The following is an 11,465-nucleotide window of genomic DNA, read 5'->3' on the forward strand; positions in this document are numbered from 1 at the left end:
TAGATACCATAGTAACAGTGCCCACAGGCTGCAGGCACCACAATACATGGTTTTAAAAAGAAATAAAAGTCAGACTGTTCTGCTGGTAACAGGAGCTTGGATGAGATGATGGCAGTTTAACATTGGCTCAAGTCCTTTTTAAAAGTAGGTTTGGAAGCAAAGTCAAGGGTCATGTAGCACAGCTCCCTGGAAAGAGGCAGGGTTTGCTGTTCCTAACCCACCCCAGAGAGGGGTCTGCCTGGCCATTCCTTGGGAGACTCTCAGGAAACAGATACCTTGGTTTTCCTTTTCCTTCCGGGCTAACATCTATTCATTGATGGGATGTGGCCAGCATAGAAAATGCCATTCTGGATATATGGCTGAACCTCCACAGCTTACTTGACTATTGCAATTTAATCACTACTGTGATGTGCAAGCAGGCTCCTAGGAATACCTTGAAAATATCACTAAACATCTGTTGGCAGAACCTGGGAGATCACATCCCAACAGGTAGTCCATGGTCAAAGGAAAAAACACTACAGATGCTGAAGTTTTAGACCATGGTTTTCCAGAAGACTAGTGCTAGGGATATAAGCTAGTTGCTATGATTATGTCGGAGCCCCCTAGAATGATCATACATGAAAGGCTGCCTTGTGATCTCTCCAAATGTGCTTAGAAACACAGTGACCTTTTTACTGACTAACTGGAAACATCTAGCAAAGGTGCACATTGGGCCACAATTACAGAACAGGACTAAACATGATTTTTCTTTGAAAAATCATCATGCCAAGCAGCATTAGCTTCAATTCTTGATTGAGCCAGGCAAAATACAAAATCCTTGCTCAAGCAATTCCACTGATTTAATGACAGAATACCTTTTACACATGAGGAAGCTGAAGCACTGAGAATAAATTGCTGGCACTAGATAAAAAGCAAGCCTGTCACACAAGGAAGGGTTGTGGACACCTTTAAGTGTTAGGTATAAGTTGTTACATTTGCCCAGGAAGGGGAGTAGGGAACTGCAAGGAACAGCAGGCTAAGAGGGCTTTCCCAATAAGCAAGCTTTATTGTTCTGTAAGTTTAACTCCTTGTTTTTTTGAGAACTATACAAGGGTGACTTCAGTCATTGGCGACACACAGGGAGTGCACACAGGTGTCACATGTCCCTCCCCCCACCCCCAAGGAGTCTCTGGCCTGGCATTGCAGCCATTTGCCAGGATCCTATGACCCCAGCTGACTTCCTGCCCTTTGGGCAGGGGGCTGGACTCGATGATCTCCCGAGGTCCCTTCCAGCCCTAATGTCTATGAAATCTATGAAATCTATGATTGTTCCGATTTATGTGTGTTTGCATAGTGTGTATAGCGGGCAGGTGTGGGGTGTGTGTGTGTGTGTGGGATTTGTTAGGGGAGGGGTTTCTGAAGGGGTGTGGGTGGTGTAGGTATGTGGGGTTCTGGGGGTCATGAAGGAATGCGGGTGTGGGAAGCTATGGGGTTTGTGGGGGATTTGGGTGTCGGGGAGTGGGGTTTGTGGGGGGTTGTGGGACTGTGTGTGGGGGTTGGATGTGGGCATGTGTGAGGTTTGTGGGTGGGTGTGGACCCCCCTGCTGCATGCCCTCCCACAGCGCATAGCCCCCACTGCTGCAGCAGCAGCATCAGGCAGCAGGCCCTTGGGACATTTCTGGCCTGTGGCAGGCAGAGCCCCCTGTTGGCACATGGCTTCAGCTGAATCCTGGGAGCTTGGCCTCACCTGCTGACATGTACCATCAAACCACACTAGGCTGGCTCTGTGCCAGCATGTGGGACTCCCCACATTGTAGGCAAGAGTTGCGTCCTCACACGCCAGGCCGGTTCTGTGCCTTCACAAGGACAGCTCAGCCTGAAGAAAGAGAGCTTTGGGAATGTGAAAGACAGGGGGTGGACAGCAATACGGCACAGGTAAGGAACGGGAAGGTTAGAGACAAAAAGCCCTTTAGGACTTGGAGCGAGGGGGTAGCAAAAGCACCAGTCACAGGGCTCAAGTGCCTATATACTAATGCTAGGAGCATGGGGAACAAGCAGGATGAACTAGCGCTCCTGGTTGCACTAAACAACTACGACTTAGTGGGGCTGACGGAAACCTGGTGGGATTCATCCCACGACTGGGCGGTACATATTGAGGGCTATAGATTGTACAGAAAGGACAGAGTGGGGAAAAGAGGGGGAGGGGTTGCGCTCTATGTTAAGGAGCAATATACATCAACCCTCATCAAGACAGAATCAAAGGATGAGGAAGTAGAAGGACTGTGGGTTAGGCTACATGGGGGGCAAGGAGAAAAGGATTTGGTGGTAGGGGTCTGCTACAGACCCCCACATCAAGGGGAAGAAATAGATTTGGGGCTCCTGAGGCAACTCTCGGAGACCATAAAAGCTAAAGAGGCGGTGGTCATGGGGGACCTAAACTACCCGGACATCTGCTGGGAGACACAGACAGCAAAGTCCCACCGCTCACGCAGGTTTCTAACCTGTGTACAGGACCTCCACCTGATGCAGGAGGTACATGGTCCCACTAGGGGGAATGCCTTACTGGATCTGGTATTGGCAACGGGGGATGACATAGTAGGGGACCTACAGATCGGTAGCCATCTGGGGGACAGTGATCACCTAAAAGTACAATTCAACATAAGGCGTCGAGTGGGTAAGGTAACCAGTAGGGTGAACGTGCTGGACTTTAGGAAAGCTGATTTCAGCGAACTCAGGCGATTAGTGAAGGACGCACTGCAGAGTAGTAGTTTTGAAATGATGGGAGCCCAAGAAGGGTGGCTGTGCCTTAAGGAAGCTATCCTTCCGGCACAAAGCGAGACGATCCCCGTGCGAGGTAAAAGAGGGAAAGGGGCCAGGAGGCTTCCCTGGCTGACCAGAGAAATCCAGGGCAGACTAAGGGCCAAAAGGGGAGCACATAAAAAGTGGAAACAGGGAGAGATCACCAAAGAGGAATATACCTCTTCTGCTCGTGCTTGTAGGGAGGCAGTTAGACAGGCCAAAGCTACCATGGAGCTGAGGATGGCAACCCAAGTAAAAGACAATAAGAAATTGTTTTTTAGATATATAGGGAGTAAAAGGAAGGCCCAGGGAGGAATAGGACCCCTGCTAAATGGGCAGAAACAATTGGTGACGGACAGAGGGGACAAGGCTGAACTCCTCAACGAGTTCTTCGCCTCAGTGTTCCTAAGCGAGAGGCATGACAAGTCTCTCACTGGGAGTGTAGGGAGGCAGCAGCAAGGCACCAGACTTCCATGCGTGGACCCTGAGGTGGTGCAGGGTCACTTGGAAGAACTGGATGCCTTTAAGTCGGCAGGCCCGGATGAGCTCCATCCGAGGGTACTGAAGGCACTGGCCGACATCATTGCAGAGCCACTGGCGGGAATATTTGAACGCTCGTGGCGCACGGGTCAAGTCCCGGAGGACTGGAAAAGGGCCAATGTGGTTCCCATTTTCAAGAAGGGGAGGAAGGAGGACCCGGGTAACTATAGGCCAGTCAGTCTCACCTCCATCCTTGGCAAAATCTTTGAGAAAATCATCAAGGCTCACATTTGTGAGAGCCTGGCAGGACAAATTATGCTGAGGGGAAACCAGCACGGGTTCGTGGCAGGTAGATCGTGCCTGACCAATCTAGTCTCTTTTTATGACCAGGTCACAAAACGCCTCGACGCAGGAGGAGGGGTGGATGTCGTATACTTGGACTTCAGGAAGGCCTTTGACACGGTATCCCACCCCATACTGGTGAACAAGTTAAGGGGCTGTGACTTGGATGACTGCACAGTCCGGTGGGTGGAGAATTGGCTGGAGGGTCACACCCAGAGAGTTGTGGTGGATGGGTCGGTTTCGACCTGGAAGAGTGTGGGCAGTGGGGTCCCGCAGGGCTCGGTGCTTGGACCGATACTCTTTAATGTCTTCATCAGCGACTTGGACGAGGGGGTGAAATGTACTCTGTCCAAGTTTGCAGATGACACTAAGCTATGGGGCGAAGTGGACACGCCGGAGGGCAGGGAGCAGCTGCAAGCAGACCTGGACAGGTTAGACAAGTGGGCAGAAAACAACAGAATGCAGTTCAACAAGGAGAAATGCAAAGTGCTGCATCTAGGGAGGAAAAATGTCCAGCACACCTACAGCCTAGGAAATGACCTGCTGGGTGGCACGGAAGTGGAAAGGGATCTTGGAGTCCTAGTGGAATCCAAGATGAACATGAGTCGGCAGTGTGACGAAACCATCAGAAAAGCCAATGGCACTTTATCGTGCATCAGCAGATGCATGACAAATAGGTCCAAGGAGGTGATACTTCCCCTCTATCGGGTGCTGGTCAGACCGCAGCTGGAGTACTGCATGCAATTCTGGGCGCCACACTTCAAGAAGGATGCGGATAACCTGGAGAGGGTCCAGAGAAGGGCCACTCGTATGGTTAAGGGCCTGCAGGCCAGGCCCTACGAGGAGAGATTAGAGAAACTGGACCTTTTCAGCCTCCGCAAGAGAAGGTTGAGAGGCGACCTGGTGGCTGCCTATAAGTTCGTCAGGGGGGCACAGAAGGGAATTGGTGAGTATTTATTCACCAAGGCCCCCCCGGGGGTTACAAGAAATAATGGCCACAAGCTAGAAGAGAGCAGATTTAGATTGGATATTAGGAGGAACTTCTTCACAGTTCGAGTGGCCAAGGTCTGGAACGGGCTCCCAAGGGAGGTGGTGCTCTCCCCTACCCTGGGGGTATTCAAGAGAAGGTTGGATGTGTATCTAGCTGGGGTAATGTAGGCCAGCACTCTTTCCTGCTTATGCAGGGGGTCGGACTCGATGATCTATTGAGGTCCCTTCCGACCCTAGCATCTATGAATCTATGAATCTATGATCTGCGCATGGCAGCACAGAGCCCACCCAGCCCAATGGCAGCTGGACCAGGAGCCACAGGGAGTTAAGCACCATCTGGTGGCAAACATGTGGCTCCCTGCTGGAGTGCTGGAAGCCCCACATGGAGGCCCAGACCTGGCCTGGCCTGGCCCAATGGCATGTGGCTCCTCCTGCTGGAGTGCCAGGAGTGCCACATGCTGACATGGAGTCAGCCTGGTTTGGTTTAAAGGTGTGCACCAGCAAGCTGGGCCAGGTGGGTTCCATGCCACCATGTGCAGCTCCCAGAATTCAACCAGAACTGCATGCTGCCAGGGGGCTATGCCTGCTGCAGGCCAGGAGTGCCCTGAGGACCTGCCATCTCTTGCTGCTGCTGTCACCACCAGCAGGGGCTGTGCACTATGGCAGGGAGGCCCACACCAACTCACAAACCCCACACCTCCCAGCCCTCTTCCTTCATGCAGGAGCTCCTCTCCCCACACACCAGGTGTCCAGTGTGCGCCACTGTGCTTGCTGCCTCCATGTGGGGCTCCGAGATGGAGTGCTGGGAGCCCTGTGGAGGTGGAAGCACAGAGCCCACCCAGTCCAATGGCACAGGAACTCTGAAAGCCCATGCCTTCTGCTGGCTGGCAGTAATGGTTTTTTGGAGAGGCCCACAGGCTGGATAGAATGGCCTGCTAGGCCAGATTTTTCCCACCTCTCCTGTAGTCCCTGCAAGCCTGCCAACTTCTTCTGGGGGATGCAGCCTTCTACAAGCTCTTTACCACCCAGTCTGCTACACCCCAATAGGGCAGAAAGTTTTTAACACTTAGTTAACACAAAACCCATCTGAAAATGTGGTATGAATTCTCTTCACCTTTCTAAGTAGATTAAATAGTGCCAAAGATCTACTTTTCATTGAAGCATTTCTGTACCTCTTCCTCTGGCTCTTTATGTATTTAACAGCATTTAACTACACTCTGGCAACCCCACACCAGAAACCTTCCCACCACTGTGGAACAGAACCATCCACTTGGTCAATGAGAGAGTTGGACACATCTCACTTTCACTTGGCTTAAGGATTTGCCTGTTCCCACCGCAGCTGGTGGTGCCGGTGATGGAGTTCCCCTGGGTGCACTGGAGGGTGGTCGTGGGCCACCTCACTTGTATTGGAGACCCCCTGGACTATGCCAAGCAGGGGTGGGCAGATCCTGCTGCACTGGCCAGGTGCATGGAGCTGCCCACACTGTGTGTACCTTACCATCTACTCCAGGGAGTCAAGGCCTCCCTGATAGACACTGCCCTTGCCTACATAGACCAGGTCCTGTTCGAGGGCAGTCCTTATCCCTTGATATCCTCCAGGGCTCATCTTGGAACCCCTGCCTTGGCAGGCCCCACGGTGCCCCCCACCCCATCATCTTAGCATGCTGGGGGATACCAAACTGGTCTGCTTTCAATCTGCCCACTGCCGCCAGCTCTACATGCTTATGCTCTGCACTGTTCATTATCCCGTCCTCACATCCTGCCCTGACAACAAGTGGTGGAGTACCCTAGGCAAGAGCAGGGGCGATGGTCCCAAGTGGACTAGTCTGTATTCCATCTTGATCCTGAGAGCCACTGGGGAGCTCAGCTAGCAGCTTCTCCATGGAGCCATCACCATGGGCATGTATCTGGCCCAGTTCATGGACACCCCTGCCCCTTTTATAAACAGAGAGAGACCCTGGCGCACAAATACCTGGAGTGTGCCAGGCTGCAGCCCCTGCACTGTCTACTCCAGAACCTCTTGCTGAGGTTCTGGCTATTCTATTCCCCTCACCTGTTCATTTATGCACTCTCTATCCATGGCCCCATTAGTCCAAGGACTTCCTGGTCAGCCTCCTCCTGGCCCTGGCCAAGCTCACTGTAGATCTTCCCAGGAAGGAGGCTATGACTGGGAGGGTTCCTGGGGACTGTAGGGCCACTTTCCTTTCACTTGTGAGATCCCGTCTCCTGGCAGAGTATCTCTGGGCAGTGTCCACTAGGTCCCTGGTTATTGTCTGAGGACCAATGGGCACTGTCCAGTGTGCTCTGCTCGGTATCACACCCCTGGCACACTAATTTTAAACCTTTGACCCTCATTCCTGTCCCTGTTTTGTCTTTCTTTGCCCTAAGCATTCTTTTGTTGCCTATCTAGTGGGCTTCCTTTCTAAGGGAGGCTTATGATGTTTCTTTGTGGGTATTGGCCCAGGTTTCCTTGGCAAAAAAATAGGTCTGCCTGTTTCCACTACACAAATGGCCTTATACTTCAAGCTGGTGGATACCAGCACTTCAGCTTCCTGCAGAAGCCCCAAAACCAGGCCCGAGTCAGAGAAATCTCCCATCCCAAAGCCAAAGCCAAGCTTGAGAGACCCCAAAACCACTCCTTGACCCTTGCCCTGGGCTTCACAGCTGCAGGAACTATTATTAAAGCAGAATGAAGCCTATGCTCTGGCAGCACTATGCCTAAAACCTTTCTAGCATTGAAGGACATAAGAATCTACCTGGCCAATCTAGATCTTGGCTACTTCTCACCTTCACTTGGCTTGGGGACCTGGCTGCTGCCAACACCCAAACAGCCTAATCTTTCCAGCTCCTGAACACCAGCACTTCAGCTTCCTACAGAAGCCCCAAATCCAGCTCTAGGAGGGAGACCTCTCCCCACAGAAAGCCAAAGCCTTGCTTGAGGAACCCTCAAGCACTTCCTAGACCCAAGCTCTATGTTTTCTTGCTGCAGGAAATATTCTTGAGGTAGAATGAAGCCTGCAGTCTGGCAGTCTTATGTCAAAAACCTGCTCAATGCTGTGTTAAGGGAGGGGGATGTTTCAGGGTGTGTTGATGATTGGGGTTGGTTTGGGCTCCCCTCAAGCTAAGTTAAAAAGCACAGGCAGGGCAGACTGAGGACAAGGCTAGGCCAGGTGGATGTTTATGTCTTACAGCTACAAGAAAGATGTTTGGAGGGAAGTATCATGGTTTTATGTCCTCAAGAGTCCTGCCTGCCTGTGCCCTTAACTAAGCTGTTAGAGCTCAGCCTTCCCTCACAGTCAGGACAGCCCAAAATCTTTCCCAGTGCAGCAGGAATAGGGGTGAATGGGCACACCAGGGAGGTGAGGGAACAGGGCAGGACAAAGGTACAAGTCAAGGCAGAAAGATACTTGGTGGGGAAAAAAAATCAACACATGGTAGTAAAAACTCTCTGAATATTTTCAAGTACCTTGAAAAGTTTGAAACTCTTAAAACGTTCATCAGCATGTCATGTGTAACTGACTTTTGGGCATACAGAAAAGAACTTGTGTGCTCAACTACCAGCCTGTTTGGAAGGGTGTGGGATTTACATCTTCATAGTTGTGCTTTCCTCTGGAATTTTGTGATGGGAACAAGAAAGTGACAGAAGGGAGTCCAAGATAAAGAACTGTACATTGCAGAAATGCAATGCTTGTTTGGCTGGCAGAATTAAAAGAAAGTTCAGTTACTTAAAAAAAGATAATTTTACATATAGAAGAAACATTTGGTGCTGATAGCAGCTCTCTTAAATTACTGCTTAAGACTTTTTAAAAATACAGTAAAAGTTCTGTTAACCGGCATCTTACAAGCCGGCATGCTCTACTAACTGGCATGCAGGCTTGTAAGATAAAGTGAAACCGGAAGTGCCCACTGCGGCACTTCTGGTTTCTCCAAGCTCCACGGCCCTGGGGCATAACAGGCTGTGTGGGGCCCTCCTCCCTGTCCCACAGGGTCCGCAGGGCCCACGGGTGTGGCGGCGATGCAGTGGGAGGGGCAAAGGGGCACCCTAGTAGTGGGAGAAGCGGTGGGAGGGGCCACTCAATTAACTGGCATATTTTGTTATCCAGCATCCCCCATTCCCAGGGGATGCCGAATAACAGAGCTTTTACTGTAAAAGTATATTATCTGGCTTTACATTAGGAATGGTAGAAAGCAAATCAACTTGAATTTGCCTATAGGCAACTCCTGGTTCCATATCAAGTCCAATGTTCAAAGCTTCATTTCACTTAAACATCTAAACCTAGGAATGGTTACATGAAGTGGCATCCGGGACTTCTTAGCTGTATAAGTATTGCCCAGTTAGAAGTTTGTGACCACAGAGTTCTCATACCTATTGATGTTCAGTACTTTACACCCAGTACTTTAAATCCATTACACCTTTGTGTAGTCTTCCTCGGCACTGGAGATAAGTGGGGATTTGCACCTGCTACACCAGCCATAGGGAAAGGAAAGAGATCACTCCCTACAGTGAGAAGGAAACTGAATTTTTTTTCTGAGCTACAACTTCATAAAGATTTGCACCAAAGATTGTAATGAAAGAAAATGATTGCCGTCATGGCAAAGCATAGGTGATGCATAGGGAAGGCACGGGGTGGGGCACGTGCCTCCTCCGAGATTGGCCACTGCTGAAGCCACTGCTGGCTTCTGTGGGAGGTTGCTGCCCACCCCCATGCCCATCTCACTCCTGACACAGTGGAGGCAACTGTGGGTGATCCCCACTCGCTACTGTCAGTGGTGGCTGCGGGCAGTCTCTGCTCACCACTTGATGCCATGGTGCCTCCCCAGTCTCGGGAAGCACCAGTTGTTCATGTGGCAAAGACTTGTGTAGGTGTGCACATTGATGTTCCAGAGCCCAACAAGTGTGTGGGACATGAACAGGATCCCCTGGCCAGCTAAAAGATGCTAAAGTCTTCAAGCAAAGTCACTGCCAATGCAGGTTACTGGTAGATCCCACTATCTCAGAGGTGCTGTGCTCTCCACACATTCATGACTCCCTTTGGCAGATTGTAGCAGGATCTGTTGCTAGCAGTGGGAGTAGCACCTCTTTGTGGCCACTCTAACCCCATTCCTATCACTCTGGTCTCACTCCAGCTACCACCCTGTCCTCTCCTGCCACACCTTTAGTTGCTCTTATAAATTTGGGAGGTTGTCTCCAGAGAACCAGAATATGGTCCTGGGTACCCTATCCTGCACCATTTCCCAGGCTTGACAGTCTGGTTGCAGTTCACTGGACTTCTGGCAGCCACCAACTCACCCACCTGAGAGCTCCTTCACCTGGCACAGCCAGGGTCAGGTTCCAATTCCCCCACACCACTTTTCTCTGCTTCCAGCATTGAGCCCTCTCCTCCAGCTCTTCCTATACCAGACTCCCTCCCTGCCTCAGGTGCAAGGATTAAATAGTTCCTGGCTCCTCCTTCCTCTGAGCTGAGGGCACCTCAGCAAGCTACTATATAAGGAGCTGCCAGTAGTTCATTATCTAGGGCTGGGAAGCTTTCTACTTCTATGGCCCAGCCCTGCTCTCAGTCCCAGGGCTTGGTCACTGTCACAGAGACACAGACTCAAGTGCTTCCCTTTGGGAATATTCCCATGTGCTCAGTGGCCCTCCAGGCCTCAGCCTTGCTTCAGCCCCTGAGCCCAGCACCGTGCCCCTGCCTACTCCATTGTGCATCTGGACTCCCTGGCTATTGCCCTTTGGCCTGACCATGAGCACGGATATCATCTGGGATTAGACACTTGACTCTGACTGCCTGGTTTGGGCCCCTTTGGCACAGTCTCAGGTGCGGATCTGGAGCCCCTGCAGGCTCAGGTACCCGGTGAACCCCACACTCCACAAGACTGCTTACAACCCTCTCCTTGCAAAGCATCCCATAGAATGCAGCCACCCTGCTACTGGGGACCATGTGCTGAGGTCTAGGAACCCAGAGCAGAGTTGGGAGGTGGCGGGGGGGGGGGGGGGTGTCTCAGTGGAGTTGGAATACAGCTGTGTCTTCTCTCCTGCCCTCCTGCTGCCTCTCCTCTGGAGGAGGTTGCCCAGGCCCTCTAGACCTGACAGGGGCCGTGGTCTGTGGGAGCCAAGCAGGCCTGAGTTCAAAGGGGCTGTGACTTGGGATGCTCTGGGGTGTGAATGAGGCTGTGGGAGAGCCAGGAGGGCACTGGGGGCAGGTCCCTGCAGGACCATGAGGGGGTGAGGTCTGTTACCCACAATCCTCTTTGGCACCAGAGGTCCTTGGGTCAGAAATTAGGGCAGGCACCAGTCTGCTGCTGAGGCGGAAGCACTGGAGATGCTGGGCTGGGTGCGAGAAGTGGGAGACACAGGCAGGGCAGGTGCCGTTGCAGGGACAGAGAGACCCACCCATGCAGAGGAGGTGGAAATCCCATTGATAGCAACTCAAGCAACTAGGGCAAAGTACCAGATGCAGGAGCCCAGAGAGTGGCCAGAAGAAATGAGGCAAAGTCTGGGAGGAAAAACGGGGAACACTGGGGTTTTAGCAACATGGAAGCCAAAGATTATCCTTTGGAGACGGTCTCTCAAACCGGAGCTGTTGTGAGGCTGAGAACTGGGTTCCAGGTAAAGCTGCTCTCCCTGACCATCACTGTGAGGCTGTTTCTTCCTGACTGTATATGGCTGTCCTGATCCCACAGGAAGGGTCTGTGGTGTTGGAAATGCTGAGTGAAGGAACAGCTGTCATCACACTGTTGTTCAGTCTTGTACTGTGAGCAACTAGGGAGGAAAAGAAAGGCCCATCCATGCACAGCAGCGCAGGGCACTGCAGATTTGACTCAGGAGGCACCAGTCATCCCTGCTTTCTGGGTCGCCTTGGTGAGAACTGGAGGCTCAG

Source organism: Crocodylus siamensis, chromosome 4 (genome assembly GCF_052110815.1).
Source record: "Crocodylus siamensis isolate JL-2025a chromosome 4, ASM5211081v1, whole genome shotgun sequence".
In the NCBI taxonomy this organism is placed as follows: Eukaryota; Metazoa; Chordata; order Crocodylia; family Crocodylidae; genus Crocodylus; species Crocodylus siamensis.